Genomic DNA, 20,580 nt, shown 5'->3' on the forward strand with positions numbered 1-20,580 from the left:
GAAGTCAGAAAATACCAACAGAAAAAGAGACACACACCCAGCATGCATGTCAGAATGCACAGGACACCACAAGGACGTCTGTGGTATCTCTGCATCAGCAGCTTGTTCCCTGGAAGCTTCTTGTCCAAGAACTGTGACCCAGCCTGGTGCTCCTTTGCTTGCAAGATCTGACAAGATGCCAAGATGCCAGTGTGGCTGTGGGCCAGCAACCTGATGCTCCAAAGAGCCACATACAAATGTCTACTGAGGGTAACATGACCACACATGTTTCCTCTCCTCCTGTAACACCAGCAAGGCTCTAAACTCCTCCTGGATAACACAGGAGGTAACGCAACCATATCCTAGTGCTCCCTGGCGTGGATCACGGCCTTCGCTATGGCTGTCACAACACTCTGTGAATTACATGCAGCACACACCCTTAACAGCACAAATCTCAGAGCTGTCCCCATGTTCTGTGGCAGCAGAGATTAACACATGTTGACAACTGATCAGATAGGGGAAGCATTAGAGGAGACAGACGCAGCCCATTACTGCTGTTTGTTGTGTACCTACACGGTTTCTCGCTGTCAGAAGTGACTGCACTAATAGTTTCTCCTGATGCAGCAATGTTGTTGGCCTTCCCTTTCCCATCCTCCTAAGAGGCAGCTATTTCAGCTGCTCAAAGCAGTGCTGCCCCTACCTTTAGTGACAGGGGGATAATCACTGGCTGACATTGTCCTGCTAACACACCTTAACATCACTCCCTGGAAACACACCTTAACATCACTCCCAGGCACCAGGAAACCCCCTGGCACCAGGCATGTGATCCAGGTGAGTGCTTGCAGGAACTATCCATAAGACACAATACCACATTTGTGCTGGACTGTGCACATCACTCCTCCCAATTCCCTGCCCAGAGCACTGCAGCACAGCTAGCAGAGATTCTGTCAATGGCAGCACAGCTGCAAAGAAGATCCCTAAGGGAAATTATGAGGCTACAGAGGAGTGGAAACATGCAAGAGTATCTACTCTGGATTCTCACAGGATGCAAAGGTGTTAAGTTTATACATGACACACTCCTTGATCAAAAAAGTATGAGAAGAGAAGCTTTCATACAGATCTCATAGCAGCCTTCCAGTATCTGAAGGGGGCCTACTAGGAAGCTGGAGAGGGAGTCTTCATTAGGAACTGGAGTGACAGATAAGGGGGAATAGCTTCACACTGAGAGAGGAGGTTTAGATTAGATATTAAGAAAAAATTCTTCCCTGTGAGGATGGTAAGGCCCTGGCACAGGTTGCCCAGAGAAGCTGTGGCTGCCCCTAGATCCCTGGAAGTACCCACAACCAGGTTGATTTGGGCTCTGAGCAACCCAGGATAGTGGAAGATGTCCCTGCCCATGGCAGGGGGTTGGAACTGGATGGGCTTTGATGTCCTTTAGAACCCAAACTATTCTATGATTCTATAAATTCCATTAGTGCCCAAAATCTTAAAGGGAAGCAATAAAATACTACCACATTGTTGCACTGTGAAGGACAGGGTGGGAAAGGGCAACAGCCAGGACAAGGGCAAGGAAGGAACCATGGAAATCTCTGCTGAGGTCTTGGAGCAAAATGTAACCAAATCCACAAAGAGGCTCCTGCAAGCACTTGCAAGCTGCCAATTTGTTCTGTTGCCAGCCTATTCTGGGGCTGAAACACTGACAGTCAACAAAGCTCTTCCTCAGACAGGGATGCAGCATTCCCACCTATCAGAGCTTCATCTCTTGTTGGGAGCTGGGAACAGATACAAGGAGACTGAGCTGCCATAAGCTTAGTTTTGGTATTCCTGGCAATGCTGCAGCACCCGATGGGATGCACCACATTATTTTCTGTCCTCACAGGAACAGACAGCCGTTCACTGCCCAGATGGCAGAACCAGGATGGCTGCTTTACTACTGCCATCCCCCAGCGTCCCTCAGGCACAGTGATACCGAGGGCACATTAAGCCTCGGCCACTTGGCATCCAGCCAAGCAGGCAAACCAGCCAAAACACCCCTGGCACCGAGCCTTGGGAGTGGAGCCAGGAATGGTTGCCCAGTCCCGCAGCAGAGTTGAACTTTGCAAATATTTTGAACGGCTCCTTATCAGCAAAGCAGCTTTGCACCAGCTCAGCATTTCACAGCGTTTTTAATCTGGTCCCCTTAAATTGGATTGACAACTGAGCAGAGCCACAGCCTGAAATAGTGACAGTCTCTCTGTCAGCACAGGAGCTTTTCAGCAAGACCCACCCAGCCTGAGATCAGCAAGTTGCACAAGCCCACATTTGACGTCAAGCATGTTTCTAATGCCACTGAAGTTAATGCTGCTGAGAACATGCTTAACACTGGATTCCTGTTTGACCAAGTGACCAAAACAGGACCTCAAAATACAGATCCTGGCAGCTTTGTGCAACCTGTGGGTGCTATCAGTAATAAACAGCAGCCCTCTCCTCACCTTGACGGACTTCAGACCATCTGCCAGACATGGCCTCTGCCAGAAACACATGAGCAAATCTCCACAAAACATCCTGAACATTATGGTGACAATCTGCCTTCCTTCTCCACTCAGAGGCATCACCAGAGCACGGCTCTGTGTGTGTGTGTGTGTGTTTGTTTGGGACCATGGGAAACACTGAAGCTCCAAAACTCACACCAAGTCTGCAACAAAGACATGTTTACTTCCAATATGGATCTTGCTCCACATCATTCTGGTTCAGTGTGACACCACCATCACATAGAAAGGTTACTTCTTTACCAAGATATTTCAAGGCAAAATTTACTTAGGGTTACACAGAGCCACTGTTACTGCATACAGAACACAAATTGAAAATCACTCAGTGAATCAGGACAAACAAATGCTGCTCTGCTGCACTGAGAGAGTTCACAGGGTGGGAGAGCAAGCTATGTCTGGGAAGGGCAATGAGCCACAGAAAGCCTCCATTGAACAAGGTTCACCCATTTGCCCAGCACTCACAGCACCTGAGCTAAAAGTTAACATCCTGTGCCCCTCATGGTGTGGAGAAAACAAGCACTGGCCACTGAGTCATCACCCCGTAGGGACATCCTGCAGTATTACCAACCTTAGTATATCAGGGACTGACTTTATTAGCCACTGATGCTTATATGACTATTGGTTCCACTGCTGTTACTTAAGAACAGTTGCTAAGGGCATAAGAAAAAGCACCTCCTTCAGGGGTCGGCTTGGAAGGTGCTCCAGACATTAGAGATCTTGGATGATGCCCACCTGCCACAGCAAGGATGATTCCACTCCCAAATTATCATCTCATCCCAACCAGTGCTGCTCCCTGTAAGTCTCAGAGGAACATCTGAGGAACTTTATCTCCCTTAAACACGGTGTTGGAGGGCATCAGCCTAAATCCCTACTGCTTAATGTACCTCCAGTTGGTGGGCACTGACCTCCTCAGGGTGTGGAAAGAAGGATGTTTCCCAACTACCCCATTACACACCTCCAAAGAGGTGTACCACAGGAGGATCAGGCCTTTGGAATATGGCAATTGTCGTGCCATCCTAGGGAAACAGACAGAATTCTCTGGCCTTACCATTACACTAAACGCTAGATGATTCAACTGAATTTGCTCTCCCCTCATAGGGTAAGGATATTTCCTACTTTCTTCTAGTAACTCCAGATTTGTCTATGTCCTATTTTTGGTTTCTAAATTAAGAATATTGCTCATTACCAGATTATATGGCATTTATTCTGAGGAGCAAGAGATACTGATGCAGCTAAAAATTCAATATAAACACCCTGTGGATGTAAGCCATGACATTTATATACCGGATTAATAAGCACTAAGAGGAATTTCTGATGTAGGGCACATGACCCTCCCTTCATTTCAAAAGCAATTATTTTAATACCATGATTTCAAAGTGTGACGTGTCCTTGGAAACACTGGCAGACAGACAGCTTTAACAAAAAAGCTTCCAAATCCTGGAAGGACAATTTCAGGTGCATCTCCGGTTTTGAGATAAGAGAACATCTGGAGCGAGTGTGTGGGCTGGCCAGCAGATAAGCAGGCTGAGACAAACACCAATTTAATGCAGAGTGGGTCTGAGCCTTGTTTAGAAAGACTGGAAAGACTGGACACAGAGTTCCTGCTCCAGCCCATCTCCAGCTGCATCCAGTAGCTCTCCCACTGCTGTCACTGCCAGGTTTCTGGAGCGCTCTCACTGCTCGGAGTGGCCCTCGTCTTTCACACCTTGTCACCTACCTCTTGATATTTTCCAGATACCTCAGCCTGGAAGCCACTTCCTTGCTCATTTTAGAAGGCCAGCTTATAGCTGGAATCCCTCCAGAGAACACAGCCAGGCTCCCTAGTTATCACTTGTCACACTTGGACTGCGTCACCTCGGCCTTTCAAACACAGGAGAAATGGGGAGCTCGCCAATTTGCAGTGAGGAGAGCTGAAAAAATGACAACAGTTGGTTTTCCACTGAAGACCTCAGTGCTTTCTGACAGTGGTTTGATGCCCCAGGGGAAAAAAAAAAGCCCCATCCAACCCTCCCTGGGCAATCACCCTCCAGCCCTTCCAGCCTGTTGGTCCCTTCCTCTTAATTTCAAATACCTAAGGAACTCCCAGAGATCCTAAAAGATCTCAACAAAATTCCTTGGGTATCAGCATGATCCAAGCAATTCGCTCTGGGCACATTCTTGGAGGCACTCACCGCTTTTGGATGCAATACCTCAAAAAATTACAGAACACAAAATTAAAACAAACACAACAGAACAATCCCAGATGCACATGCAGCTCCGCACATGCTGAGCTGCTGACATTTTTCCTAAGCAGCTGAAATCAAAATTTAGTGAGAGAAGCTGTCAGATGACAAAGGAGAGACACCAAGACCCCACCACAAGTACTCACACCCTGCAAGCAAGGCATGAAAGCCTTCACCCACTGCTCTGCACTCACTGCTGCAAAGTCTATGTCCCAACTCAGCCCTGAGGGCTTCCTAAGCCCAGGGAGGGAAAAACATCCAGATTCATGAAAAGCCACATTCAGATCCTTAAAAAATCAGTAGACAAGTAATCAGCAATTTGGGTGCCATGAGAAGCAAGGAATGAAACCAGAGCCCTGGGAGCATAGAGTGGTTCAGGACAGCTCTACCCAGCACTGGGAAGGAGCATGCACAAATGAGGTATCAGCTATATAAGAAAGTCAAAGAAAAATGAAAATAAAAATACTGGCTGTGATACCTTAGTGCTGCTGTCCATCGCTGAAGGTCTCATCTAAGGCATCAGAATATTGTCCCACCCATCAGAAACAGAACACTAAATATAATCCTGGAACTAAATCTTGAGCCCCTAAAAAAGTCTCTGCAAAGTTTTACATCCCCAAAAAGAGCACATGGCTGGAGACAGCTGCTTTCTCCACCACCTTCACTAGCATGGCATGCCCAGAATAAAGCTGTAATAAGCCAAGCACGGCTTTTTGCCTGAAAGTTTAACAAACAAGGCATCTGAAGCCAGTCAGAAGGTGGCCAGAGAACTTCTGAGAGCCTGCAGAGAAGCAGCCACAAGATTTTCCTAAGGAAGATGAAGGAATTCTTCGTGTGATTTCCCTGCACCTCTGCACCCAGCACATTATCTGTTCTCCCCAAGAGGACTAAACTGTCCTAACACTCCTCAGTGCTCAGAAGCAACTTTGTAAAGAAAGCCAGAATTCCTGAAAAAAAAAAGAAGTTTTAACTAACTTCTAGCAAGTAGGTATCAAAACTGTTACCATGACTTCCGCTGTAACAGAGTGACTAATTCCACGGTTTACTGCCTACAGCACTCACCTTTTCTATATGCCATGCAATGCATTTGGGGGTCTTGTCAGTTCGTTAAGCAGCTGTAAATCAAGGCTTATAGCCTAGTGCAGTTGTATGAAATTATTTCTGCAAATGACATCATTCAAGACACTACTCTGCGCCAACAACTTCCACTACAGTCCATGGGAGGGAAAAAAGTCTTAGCATGGCATGTGGTAGATGAAACAAGAAAGATCAGCTTCTATGTATTGACACAGTTCCCATTTTGAGGCTCACTTTTCCCATCTTAGTCTGAGATGGAAAACAAAACGGGGGAAAAATATTCCCAAATAATACAGAAAAGGTCTCCCCTGCCTCTGATTTGAGAGGAAAGAGGAGGGAAGGAGCAGAGAGATCCCCCAGACAGCAGTGACACCCCACAAACCTAACCCCATTAACATGCTGCTTCGCCTTTATAAAAGTTTGGACAATTCCTTACACACCGCCAACCACTCACTGAGAGGGGACAACCACATCAGTCAGTGAGAAAACTTATTTAGGGGAAGAAAAACAAACCACCAAAAAACATCACCAGCAAATGCACTTAAATAAGTAGTGAAGAAGGTTAGGAAAGATCATTATATTTCCCTTTGTGTCAAACTTGAATCAAACTTTCTTTTGCTCTAGTAGAATTCAGGAAGGTGGGAACTCAAATTGACCTTGTTTCTCTTTACATGGCCTAAGCTCACTTGACTTATTGTTCACTTTGCCCATCTGTAGAACACAGGAAATGGTAATGAGAAGCTACTACACAATGTTATAGGAATTATTCAATCCACAGCCACAGAGTTCTTTGAAGATGCAAAGTGCCAAGCATTATTGCTAGATGAAGAAATTATATATTTTCTTCCCCAAGCTATATAGAGGAAGAAAAAAGCCATGCAAACGGCCAACTGTATTCCTAATGAGATGCAATACTCAAAAAGTGGGGCATCTTAAATGATTGGACAATCATTTTCCAGCTCACAAAGATTATTCCCAATACATAAACCTCAGAGGATTATAAATGCAAGCAAAGAAACTTAGCTTTTGACAAGGTTTCTGCAGACAAAATAAGCTTGTCTAAATAAACAGGGGAAATGTACATTTTTGGTTTTAAAGAGAGCAAAAAGAGTTTTTCAAAGAATAAGGGAAGAACTGAAATCAGGTTTGCAACCTTTGTGAGGGATGAATTTATGCTTTCTGACTATAAAGCGATTTCCAGGACTGAGAAAGTCAATAAAATAAGAAGAACTGGATGGGAGGGAGGCAGGAAAATGCTGTGCGCAGCAGAGGAGTCACATGATGGACAAACAGGGCAGGCTGCGCAGTGTTTACAGATAAATGCATCCCCCCCTCCTCGCTGCAGAGATTTATGTGTATTAGAGAGCCACCATCAGAATTGTGGGTGAGCAGAACTTTAAGTTACATTAAGGTTACCCAAACCACATCACATAAAGTGTGAGGAGCAAAAGCACAATAAAATACTTCTTTTCTGCAAGCAGCAGTATTTCCTCTCAAAAGAAGGGGAGGGAAAAGATACCAGAAAAATCCCATCACAGCCTGCCTGGGGACCCTCCCGTGCCCCAACCACAGGCAGTGCTGCACCTCCTGTAAACATGCAGAACAGCCACAGGCTCTGGGAAATGCTTGAAATTATTACTATTTTGAGCACAATTTAGTTTAGCACAACTATTAAAAGCCCAAGAAAAAGCTGTGTGTGGTCTGGGCCCTGCAGGACAAGCCATCAAGTGCCAATAAATGGAACACACAGAAGTAGTCTTGTGCTTCTTTCCCTCCTGTATTCAATGTGACATTGAGGGGGGAAAACCCAACAAATAATGATTTTTGCCTTTTGCACACAGGCACTCTAAGAGGGTGGATTGGACACTATTTCAGTGCTGCATGTGATGCTCTGTTTCAGCTTTAGACACACCAAAAATCTCCTGCCACTGAACACAGACCTAACACAGAGCTGGTGGAAGAGGGTGAAGACACACCTGCAAACCCGCAGGGTTTTGCTAGGAAAGAGCAGAAGCTGCAGGGAGTACACCTGACTCTGGCTACATGGACTTAGCCAGGTTTCTGTGTCTTCATGGTACCATGCTGAAGCAGCTGTCTCTGCTAAGGCTTATTTTAAAAGCCTTATTTAGCTTTTCTGGATTATTTATACATGTGGTCTTACTGCGGGGCAAGGCTGAACTGGCAGCAGCACATTTAACGCGGAGCTAGCCAAGGAGGGAACAGTGGGATGCAAATCCATGCTTTTATGGATAAACAGAGACCGTGGGCAGAGGCACTGAAACACCACTCTGAATACTTTGGTGTATTCTGTGTGGTGAGATGGGAGGTCAGACATCTGTGCTGAGCTTGTGGTAACCCAGCAAAGAAGCCCATGTTCCTCTCCATCTGGGAGAAGCAGCCAGCAGCCCCAAACACAGTCCCCTGCCCCTGTCAGTGCTGAGTCAGGCATGGGAATTTCCTGCCACCCCATTAGGAGAGGCTCTTATTTATCTGTTTAATGGGGAAAGCAAGCAGCAGCTGGAGAAATAGGCTTTTCAGACTGATTGCTGAGGGCAACAGGTCTGACTCCTCCAAATGCCAGAAACCTGTCAGTCCTGGAGCCACAGGAATGGAGAAGGGAGGACTGAGCACCTGCTACTACAGCCCTGGATGGACATGGACACACACACCCCCTCCCAGGGAGCAGCAGCACCAGTGACTGGGAAAACCAGGCAGATTTATGTCCCAGGCCTTCTGCTGCTCCTGGGCAGGGGGAATCAGCACAGCATCTGAGGAGCAAAGAGTGAGAGACTTCCAGCAAAGGCAAGGCATTTGCACAGTGATGCCCGCAGATTGAAAGTCTCCAAACACACATCCTGCAGAACGTGGCTGCTAGCCAGCATCAGACTTTTTAAGCATGTTTTTAGAGCTATGGTGGATGCAAATCCAGCTGGAGTGCAGTCCCACCAAGCCTGATAAGCAGTGATAAAACTGAACAAATGTGATCAGGATGGGAGACAATAGGTGACAACCACTCCTGGAGCCAGCAGACCTCTGATTAAAAACCCAGGGAATAAAAGCTTTTGGCAGTGGAGTTTAGGGCTTCTGACAAACAAGGAGCAACAACACCCACTTCTTTCCAGGTCTGGTGCAAGGTCTTTGGGCAGCTGTGAATCCAGAGAGAGCTCATGCACAGTGATTTACTGTGGGAAGGGTTGGAGAGACACGAAGAAGCACTCCAAGGGCTATGGAGAGGGTAAGGGAATAAAATAAGGGAAATGGGATTTTAAATGAGACACCAGTCCTCATATCCTGTGGGACTGGGAGGCCAGCTGTGGAGTTATGGGGTTAGCACATCCATGGGGTGAATGGACCAAGTGCAGGCTCAGCAATCTGACCCAGCTCTCCAGCTGGAATTTAGGAAGCTAAATCATACCATAAAATCCAAACCAAAGTAGATTAAGACAAACCATTCCCAAAACAAGACTGCCAGCTCTGACATGCACTAGGCTACTTGGATCAAATCAGTCTAGACCAAATGCAAAATGCTGCTCCTTGAAGCCACAGAACTGGGACATTTCCAAAGGATCTCACAACACATACTCTGTTTTGCTGAATGCATTTTCTCATAAACTTACCCCAAAAATCCAAAAGCTCTTGGCAGTTTCTCTGCACATTGCCATAGACCTACTGAGTCAGATTCACTGCACATGCACAGCGGCATCACTCAGTCACAGCATGTCCAGGGGGATCTTGTGCTGGAGCTGAACCCTCCAAACTGGGGTGCACTGGCACTGCTTGAACCCTTCACAGGCCACAGAACAGCTCATTTTAGTTTTGCCTCTTGGATAATCCACATATACTTCATTACTCAGCCACCCACACCCTAACACTAAATCCACTGTCATTAACATGTGGAAACACACTTTCCACATTTCTCTGACAATAGACAACAGCTTAGACTGTTTTAAGTAAGGACCACCCTTTAAAAGATGCAAAACCAATGGAGATCTGCAGAAGCAGACTGACATTCTTCTACAACTCTTACTGGAAGTCATATACAGCATAATTTCAATGATATTTGAAATGAAAGCCCAAAGGAGCTGTTGTGTAAAATATTAAAAAGTTAAAAAAAAAAAGTAAAAAAAAAAAAAAAAAAAAGCAGCAGATAGTAGATAATAGACATCAGCAATGCAGTGGGTTTAGATTACTCACTCACAGGAACAGACTTAGTGTTTATCTCCACTGTCACTCTTGAGCAAGTACCACTGATCCATATAAACATCCAACACTGAGAAAAAGAGAAATAGAGATTTTGATTAATCACTCAAAGCCTGAGATGACTTAACAGTGATATCTTGTATAAGTTTATTATCAAGTGACACAGGATACAGGAAGCACTGTGGATGATGTACATAACAGCATTTTAAAAAAGCTAATACCAAGAGATTAAAGGATGACAACTGATGTACAAAAAGGAAATGAGCTTGTTAATTCCAAATAATTCCCAGCAACATTATTTCTCAGTATCTCTACATTACACAGTTGGCCTATGCCTGCCCTTGACCTCCCCAGCTGATCACACACATATAGCACAAAACAAAGGTCAATAATGCCTGGCAAGGCTTCCTTCTCACTACTGTGACCCAAACCAACCCGAACAAGCACCCAGTGTTGCTGAACATTTGAAAATCAGGGTGTGAAGTAAAGCCAGTGGAAGTCAGAGCAGCCCATAGCACTGAACCAACCCCACAACTCACTCGCAACAACTATTCCTGAGTAACTTTACTGTGACTATTTTGGTAAATCAAAGATGTTCTCTGTTCCTGTGGTTTAGACAGGAAGTTTTAGTCTCGGATACTCCCATCTACAGACTGTGGACAAAAGAGGAGCTATTTGGTATGGGATATCTGACAAAACTGTTACAGGAGAAGGTTCTGGGTAGGCTTTGAATCTGAAATGCAAAAGGGAAGTTTGGGGAATAAAACTTCAGGCTAATAACTAAAAACTTCCAAACCTATGTAGTTACATGAGCTCCCATTAGAAGAGGCTTAAGAATAAGTGATCAAATAAAAATGCTCAGTGAAATATGGTTGGTAGAAGGATGGAAACAACCAGGAACACCCCAGTGTACCCCCACCCGTAACACTTCACTGGCACACTGGGACACTGCTCTCCAAACAAAAATCATGACAAGAGCAAGAGCAGGAGTTTAAGACAAGCGAGTAACATGATCAGAAAGCAAAGAATCAGCTCAAAAATGTAGGATTAAAGTAAAGGCACACTGACTAACTAGTTGTTGACTTGTGGCAACAAACTGCAAATATCCAGAGGTTGTAAACTGGAAGAGAGAGAATTCAGCCCTTGTATGACTGTGAGGGAAAAATCCCCATTTTCAGGGCTATAGAGTAAAAAAGTATAATAGATGATCTCAAGGCACACAAATGTTTGGGTGCTCCTTACTTCTCAGAACAGTTTTTTAGAATAGATTGAACAAAACCACCAGGGGAAAAAAACGACACAGAACTGAGCAGTACATAGGAGCCTGTGCAAGCAGACTCTGTCACAGGACTGGGGCTCCAGGCTATTGCAACAGAATAATTACGTACTGAGCCCTGTGCAACATAGGGCAAAAATATCTGCCAGATGGAAAAAGACACAAAATGTGGTAGGCGGGGAAAAAAAAATATTTAAGGTTTCTATAAAGGGCACTGCAGAATGTCATGTATGAAACTGCAAAGCCAGGGAAAAGAAGTTAATTAACAGTGTTATTTTAAGCCTGCCTAAAGTAATATGAAGGGCCGAAATGGAAAACCTATAATTAGATAGAGCTTCTCCCCTTCATTACAAATATCTGACTGGAGTTGAGGCTCCCAGATTGACAGGACCTTTGGGATTGCTATTGCCTGGGCTGCCAGGACACGCAGGCAGCAGCTGGGCAGGGAGAAGAAGACATGGAGTTCGGTGGTGTGGGATTCTGCAGCTGCACCTTTGCTGTGTGGGACTGGCCAACTCTGCCCATCACAGCCGGCCTGGCCCACCTGCTGCAGCCACCAGTGCTGCCCCAACTCCCTCAGCGTCCTCTGCAGCACAGGGAAGTCCCAGTAGCTGTTCAGAACCACGCTCCCTGCCAGGTCCATCTTCCTCCATCACTGCAGGAGGCTCACACTCCCCACGAGGGCTATTCTCCAGACTGACTTGCTACTCCCAGCACGAGTGGCAGCACCAGAGCTATTCCCAAGCCTCTCCACCACCACTGTTTTGGTAAATCAAAGATGTTCTTTGTTATGGTGGTTTGACAGCAAGTTTAGTCATTTCCTTCTCGACACAGTCAGAGTTACACACTCGGCCCACACCTCGGGCAAGCTGTACAGCCAGGGCTAGCTGATGAGGAAGGGAACGTGTCCCTGCATTCCTCAAAAGGGAACAAACTGCCTCAGACCCTGGCAACACAAGGATTCAGTTTGTTCCCCAGGCTGCTAGGGAAGTGGGCTTCATTTCCCATTCCCCCACATCCTTCCTTCCTCAAACTCAATTTAATTTTGACTAATGAACTTCCAGTGCTGGTTTTGGCTGGGATAGGGTTAATTTTCTTCACAGCGGGTAGCATGAGATAAATTTTGGACTTGTGCTGCAACCAGTGGGGATAACACAGGGATGGTTTAGTGCTCGCTGAGCAGGGCTTGCACAGACCCAAGGCTTTTTCTGCCTCTCACCCCACTCCAGTGAGGGGCTGGGGGTGCACAGAGAGTTGGACACAGGGAGGGGACGCAGCTGAGACTGCTGGCCCTAACTGGCCAAAGGGACACTCCAGACCTTATGCGGCATCATGTTCAATATATAAAGCTTGGGGAGGATGTTCAGAGTGCTGGTGTTTGTCTTTTCAAGTCACTGCTACCTGTGATGGGGCCCTGGCCTCCTGGGGATGGCTGAACCCCTGCCTGCCCATGGAAAGTGGAGAATGAATTCCTTGCTTTGCTTGTGTGCATAGCTTTTGCGCTCCTTATTACACCATCTTTATCCCAACCCATAAGCTTTGTCACTTCTACCCTTCCAATTCTCCCCCTGATTCCACCAGGAAAGACGTAAGTGACTTTTTGGGGTTTTAGTTGCTGGTTGGGGTTAAACCCCAACACTACCCCTAGGAGACACCCTCTAACCCTAAGCTAAAGAAACCCCTCTTGCACACCCTCACCTCTGAAGACTGTTTACAGAAGTATTTCCTATAGGACTGCCTGTGATGCTCATCCCAGCATTTCTCCAGCCTGAACAGGGCACAGGACACAGAGATCTAGGGTGCTTCACCCTGTGCCCTGCATTGGGATGCCAGGAAGGCTGACAGCTCCCAGGGAAAGTCTGGAGTTCAGGACAATGAGTGAAAACTGGGACTTGTTGGGACTTCTGGGAAAGGGTGGGGTTTTTCTGGTTTAACTGGAAGGGTAAATTATCATCCAAGAACAGGAGCTGAGGGAAGAGCTGCTCCCATGTCACACACAGCCCTGACCTGAGAGCACACCTGTGGCCAGGGGCTCTCCAGCCTGGACAGCAAGAGCAAAGCCCTCCACCGAGTTCAATCCAAGTTCACTTTCACTATGAAGAAAACAACCTCCAGAAAATCACACTCATAACCAAGCCATTAGGAATGATCATTAAAGAAGAGCAGGACTAGGCAAATCAGGTGAGAGTTAATTGGGTTTTTGCTTTCATAGAGAGGACATCACAAAGTATAAACACCCTGGGGGAACCTCTCCAGTATCTCCAGGAAAGAAAGGTGCTCGATATGGTTTTCTTCGTCTTTTCCAGACTCTAATTTCTTAACCAGGAAGAAAATGCAAATCCTAATCCCACGATCTTGCATGTTCAGCAGTAATATTTTGCCAATCAAAATCAAATACCTTGCCAATCAAATGTTTTTTGCAATAGCTACCCATTTATTTTTCAAATCCAAGATGTACAACTGCATGCAATTGATTACATGTTTGAACAGGACAAAGCCCTGTGCTCAAAGACCTGAAAAAACCACATGTTGCATTGTGGTTAGGGGCACAGCTTAACAAGAAAGGTGCAGCACTATTTCTTAACTTTGTGACTCCTAGGAGCTTTGTTTCAGGACTATTTCCAGAAGAATGCAAGAGCACTGCAAGCAAATAGTCTGATTCACATGTGTTCTTTACAAGATAAAAATAAAGATCTGTTTTGCCTAATCATTTCTGAGCAAGAAAATCAGGGCTTTGAGATACAAGATATGAAAGAGCCCCTCCTGTCTATTAAAAGCTAAAAATTACTCTCTAACATGGGACCCAGGTAGTCACAGCACAATTCAAATTACTGCTCCTTCCCACACACTTGCCTCATGTCTGTCTGTATTTCAGTTAAAAAGCTACTATGACATTCTTCCTATGTTTTAAAAAGAAATTCCCACAGGCAACAGGATTCAAAACTACTAAGGAAAAATTATTAACATACACAATTCCAAGGAAGCCACTGATGCAAACTGATTTGTGTCCAGCTATCTTGCCTGGGAAAGGTGGGAGGAGGATTTAAAGCCAAGAAGCAAAGCAAGGAAGAAACACTAACAGTTTGAATGCTCTGCAGAGCTAATGGTTTTCCATGGAAAAAGCCATTGACGCGTGTCTTACACTATTTTTTGTGAAAGGCCTTTGGGCAAAGGCTGGTTTGAGTCTGAATGGAATCAATCAGGACTGCAGCCTGAATGGTTTCCTCACATCAGTATACACCATCCATCCACACCAAGTATCACCCACCAACACAGCCTCCTTCACCTTTAAATCACCCAGTCCCAGGATGCATTTTTCAGTCCCTGCAGACCATGTAGCAGATCTCTAATTTATGCTGGGACAGGCTAGCTGCACTCGGACAAATTAGACAGGAACAGAAAACACAGATGATTGAGCCCTTTATTTTTGGTTTCTGGAAGGCCGTAGACATTTTGACACAGACAAAAAATCACACAGCATCCACGGTAACAAGGCAGTCTGGTTTTGGGTCTTACTGCCCCCATGGCTGAAACCCAAAACTTGTGCATTTACAAGTGCCAGCCTTGAGCATAAAAAAACAAGTTTTGATCCAAACCCAGGGGGTCTGGCATAACTGAACAAAACTAACCACATCATTAACTCCAGTGACCCAACCAGCTGATAGCTCACACATTTCCTACCACAAAACAGCACATTTGAACAATGTACATGCACAAAAGTCACTGAATTAATACAGCAGCACTGGAGGATACAGACAACACAGCCAATCACCACAGCAAAAAAACACTTTCTGGAAGCATAATAAAATATTCTGAATAATTTCATGAGTCAGAGATGAATAACACAAGATAGACCATTCAATGAAGTCCTTGTAAGACCCGCAGCAAGAACAAACTGCAGAAGGTTTAAATAAAAGCTTTTAAATCCCTAACTTATCAGATACTAAGTGAAACTACACATGATTTACACAAAGAAAAAATATGACTAATCTATGACTAATTTAATATTAATCACTGTGTCCATCTCTTTGGAGTGGAATTGGAGTGCCACTGCATGCAGCTTCTGTCAGCTAGTGCTTTGTTTTAATTCTACAAGCCAAAGCCAAAGCAACAGATTATGCAGTTCATCATCTGTGAAAATGCAGATGTTAGTTGATGGAAGATGCAGAACTGTCTGAAAAAACATGGAAGACTACTTCATTCATTTAACTGAAGACCTCGTCCCCAAAACCCATGATATTGAAGCAGGGTGATGATAAGTCTGTGGAATCAGATATGAGAGAATGACAGATCTGAGAGCTGGTGCTGGTGCTGTCAGTGTTCTCCCCTCACAGTTGTGTCACATTTGCTGGCACTGAGGTGACTAAAGCCATGGATCCTGTTAATCAGACAGCAACCCAAAGCACACAGAGGCTGCGAGAGCTCTGTTAGAGGAGACTGCTTTTTCTTAAGGGAAAGATATCACAGTGAAGCACTGCTATCACTACATGAAAACAGAAAGATTATCAAAGTGTTTTCTCTCTCAGGCACCAGTTTATTCTACTACATATGCAAAAGAGCCGTGGAAAAGTCTCTATGTCCCTGATCCCTTCAACCCTGGCACACTCCATTAAATGCAAAAGGCACTACCCTATCAGTGGTGTTCCATCTCCTAAACCTCACTGGTGTTGCCACACTCTGCTTTCTGTCTTCCTTCCCAACTCTGCTCAAAATAAGCACAAGATACTCCTTGACAAAAAGGCATCAGGCTCTCACATAAGGTTCCCCACAACACTTTCCAGGAACATGCCTGCCGTTCAATTACCCTTAATTGTTCTGGGCATCCTTCACATTCACAGCAATACTTTGACATTCCTCAAAGGAACTTAAACAGTGCCAATCACCACAAACTTACAGAATCCTGTTATTGAAGCACACACAGCCCAACTCTGTGTTTCCAGAGCTGGGAAGTGAGGAGGAAGCATTGCAAGAAGCAAAACCCAAAAGCACTTAGCAAGAAAAAGAACAAAATAACATCCTTTTGCTGCTGTCAAGAGGAGGCAGCCAAAAGACTGGAGCTGAAAATCCCAGAAATTAGGATCAACTTAACTAGATGTTTTGCCAGCTTCACAAATAAGTTTTATGCCTGTATTTTGCTTTCTCTCCATGCAGACACTTGGATTGTTTCAGCCCTTTAAAGTTGGTTACATGCTAATACACATGCACATAACAGGATTCAGCTGTTGTGCATTCATATGCACTGCAAATGATCCTGAAAGTACCATTTCTACTAATCACATTGTTCCACACATTTTTTAAGCAGATGATTGCAGAATAAAACCCTCAGCACATAATTCTGGACTGGATCCTTAAGGAAAATAAGCTTACGTGGTACTGTTGCTCGTCAGTCCTCACCTTATTAAATTTTCAACTTGCTTGTCAGTTTTGACCACATTTGGCAGAAGGCGAAGAGATCCAAACAGGTGTCACATTCCTACACCTTTGGGGGAAATTATTATGCAGGTAGAGAAGACACATCCAAATCAGCCTCTCACAGGAGCAGATTCTGCTGCAGGAACCCAGCAATTCCCTCCTTTGGCTGGCCCAGCAGCTGCTGGCCATGGCCACCCAGTGGCAAATATAGTTAGTCCCACTTACTAATTTTATTCAGGAATCTGCTTTATAACTAACCTATTACAGCACTTTAGTTAAGGATCAAACAAGGATGTTGCCACCAATATTAAAAACTGTTTCGCTAACAATTAGAGAGCATTATTCTCAGAGGAAAAACTTCATTAGCTTTCAGTCTGCCCTTTTTTAAAGAGGTCACTGTCTTGCAACAACAGAAAAAGCAGCTTTTCGCTCAGAGAAAATAGCAAGGAGGCAGTTTATGAGACAGAAAAGATGCAGGCAGAGTACAAGACTCAGGGGCTAAACAAGATGCAAAATAATTTTCCATTTCTAGACCATTACTCCAAGGGCATACCAATTACACAGCAAGTTAAAAAGTCACCAGCAGCAGCTTCCCCCCAAGCTCTCCAGGGTCATAATATGCAAACCCATGCAAAGCCCCCTTGTCAGAGGGCACTTTAGCTAGCCTTCAGACAGGAAGACAGCCACAACAGCTCCACTGCACCTGCAAACACCCCAGGTCAAGAGCAACATGTGTCCTGATGGCAGCATGGAGAAAATGCTGGTCCTGCCAGGAGCACAGATGTGTCCTGTGATGAGAGGATCTCTCTCCAGTTGGGATAGTCTGGCTCCACTTATTGATAGCAGGTGCTGGCATCCACAGTCCCGGGCTCTGAGCCAAGCACTGCAGTGTGTCAGGATCAAGGAGGTTTATGGAAAAGAGCTTCCAAACACTGGGCCTGGGAACAAGATAGAGCCTGGGCATAAAAGTAAAGTTACCCCACAAAAACAGTGAGCCTTAAATCACAATGAATTTCAGCCAACAAAATTCATTGTACCACATCCTGAAACAGAGTCATATGGGATATCAAGGCCAGGCTAGATGGGGCTCTGAGCAACCTCGGATAGTGAGAGGTGTCCCCGCCCACAGCAGGGGGCTGGAACTGGATGATCTTTGAGGCCTTTTCAAACCCAAACCAGTCTATGATTGTATATCTGACCCCAGAAAACAGCATCTTCACCTATGAGCTTTCCACTCAGCTTAGTCCAATAAATTCTCCTACTTCATCCACCCAGTTTTCACCCACATGGAAGAACAAGCCCTAGCCACCATAGCAGCCAAGCAGAAACCAGCTCAGTGAGAGCCACTTTCATATTTCACATGAAATGTGGATAAATAAATATTTCATACTTAACTGGTTGGTTTGTTTTGTGGAATAGCAGTTCGTTTGTTTCTTTAAGGAATGAGGTGAACTTTGCTTAGACTCCAAAATGAAAGGTCAGATGTGAAAGAACTACTTAGAAGACGCTGAGGTGCATCTTTAGTGCACCATTAAGTGCGCCATTAAGTATTTGTTGTGTTATATCTTCATTTAGAAATCACCTAATTACCATCGTTCCCACAGGGAAAATTTGATTATTTTCCACCAGGGAAACTGGGGAAGGGACCATCTTCAGGAGAGGTAGTGGAGCACAGGGAGATCCATTCCCTGTGCAGAAGGGCTGGGTGAAACCTAAGCCTCTTGCTGGAAGGCTGCAGGGTCTGTCCCTTTGAGCCATACCCAGGAGCACGTGCTGCTGCCCCATGGAGGGGATGGTGGAAGCGATGGAGATGGAAGAAGGTCTTTCCAATAGGTCTTTTCAGGGCAAGTCACCACCATATCTCTCACCTCCTGCAATCCAAACCCACCTCATGGTGTACACAGTCATTTAGTCTTATTAGAGACCCCTCCACACACAACATGAGAGACTGATTCAATGATTGGGCTTCTGTCTCAGTTCCTTTTATCCTGAAATTTTCTCTAAGAATCCTATAAAACTATGAGGGGGGGAAATAGCCTTCCATATCTGACTAAATAGTAAAACACAGCTCCTGCTTTATCTACAGGGGAAGTAATCACTTGCAAAAACAAGGCAAGAACTTGGATTTCTATGAAACCCCTTAGCTGCTGAGCTGCAACACAATCTTCACTTCCCACACATTCCTTGTTTACTATCCTTAGGTACCTAGCATCTCTCTAGCCCAGCAAAGACAAGGTCTAGGAGACACTGAACTGGCAACCTCTTCTATATGTGAGGCTCTGGAGGTCAAGAGGAACATAAGAGAGGACTACATCAACACAGTGCTCTACAGAGGGTGGTCTAGATGAACCAGGAGAACACAAGAAATAAAGTGCAGGGAAGAGAAGGACAAATTGGGAAGATCTTTATGAGCTGTGTGTGCAGCACTGCACAACTTGCCACATGGAAATGCCTGCTACCTCTCTTCTACAGAGAAGGCATCTCAAGCACAGGGCTCCCAACATGCAACACCACATTGATTTTTAATTCCGGATTTTCCCCCGCTCTTCATGCAAGCTGGGGACCTGCAGGCTGAGATCACCCCCTGCAAGATGGAATTACTGAAAGAGCTTCCTGCAGGTCCTCATTAAACCCCAGTAATCTTCAGAGACATGGCAGCTATGATAATACATTTCCCCTTTCTGCTTTCATCACTGATTATTACTCATTAGGGCACCTATGTTCTTTTATGTAGCCTAATTTGCTAAGAAGTAATCACTCTCCTCCTCCTTTGGTAATACAAAAGAGGGCTGTAAAGTGATTTCATTTGCTGTTTATTCCAAGGCTCTCCTTCCCAGAAGTTTCTTTCAGATGTTCAGTCTGAAGCCAGATACATTTGATCATTAGAAAATGTCTGAGACAAGCCCTACATTTTACCCAGTTTTATATGGAAAAGATGAGTAATTTAGGAAGCTTTACATCTCTGAGTTTACTTTGAGTTGCTTGCCAAAAGAAATCCATGAATTTTCTTCTTAAAAAAAAAAAACAAAACACCACAGCAGCACTGAAGAATTCAACTCTCCTGGCAGAGCAGGGTAAATGGAGTTTACCTAATACTCAGAATGAGCACAGGACAGGAGAGCAGCACAGACACCAGCACCACATGCACTTGTGTGTCTGCCCAGAGCTGTGACTCCAGAATTACTCCTGGTGATCACACTACAGCATGTTCTGACTTCTGCCTTCAGGTTCAGGGCTCTGCTGCCAACCTGTTCGGGGGCTTCAGCACATCTCTTCATCTCACTGTTCCAGGCTTCCCTCAGGGAAAGCAACAAAAGACAGCCTAAACCCAGAGCTGCTACTCTGTGTTAGACTCCAGTGCGTGCAACCCAGATTTTGAAGACGCATCTCACTATAGCTTTTCCAATAGTTCTTGGACAATAAATACGCTGGATGCTGAAAAGGTCACTGGTTTAATAATCATTGCCTTGCACTGACTACCACTCCTTACAAGTTAGTTGAAAACAGGAATACAGATTTGTATCCAGCCTTCCCTGTAATCCAAGAGTGTTTAAGACAGACGATTTTGCTTCGGGATGAGTCCAAGTCCTCGCTGAGCCCTCAAAATTTCTGTAAACACTCACCAAGGAAGAGAAAATGAATGACTGCATTGCAGCACCTCATGACACACAAACCTCAAAACTTTAGCTGTTTAAAACCACCCACGCCAAGCAAAGGAATAGGCTATAGTTACAAACTCCAAACAGCAAAAATAGTACTATTTCAGACAAAAGGGAGAAAATGGTTTTTAAGAGTAGAACAATTCAGGCAGTTGGTATTTGCAAAAGCCTCCTTCTACATGCCTCTATGCTTCTGTTTCCAAACAGTCTTTCCATACTGCAATGAA

The 20,580-nt window shown here is 45.0% G+C and overlaps 1 protein-coding gene across 6 annotated transcripts in view; it reads right to left on the bottom strand.

Moving 5' to 3' along the window:
- The window catches only part of PPFIBP1 (PPFIA binding protein 1), a 102,729-nt gene that overhangs the window by 63,175 nt on the left and 18,974 nt on the right, over nt 1-20,580 (bottom strand). For all 6 annotated transcript variants that reach the window (XM_053942229.1, XM_053942235.1, XM_053942231.1 and 3 more), the window contains exon 2: nt 10,005-10,076. The gene's annotated coding sequence lies outside the window, so the exon portion shown is untranslated. The remainder of the gene's footprint in view (nt 1-10,004; nt 10,077-20,580) is intronic.

The sequence above is a fragment of the Vidua chalybeata genome, chromosome 5 (genome assembly GCF_026979565.1).
Source record: "Vidua chalybeata isolate OUT-0048 chromosome 5, bVidCha1 merged haplotype, whole genome shotgun sequence".
In the NCBI taxonomy this organism is placed as follows: domain Eukaryota; kingdom Metazoa; phylum Chordata; class Aves; order Passeriformes; family Viduidae; genus Vidua; species Vidua chalybeata.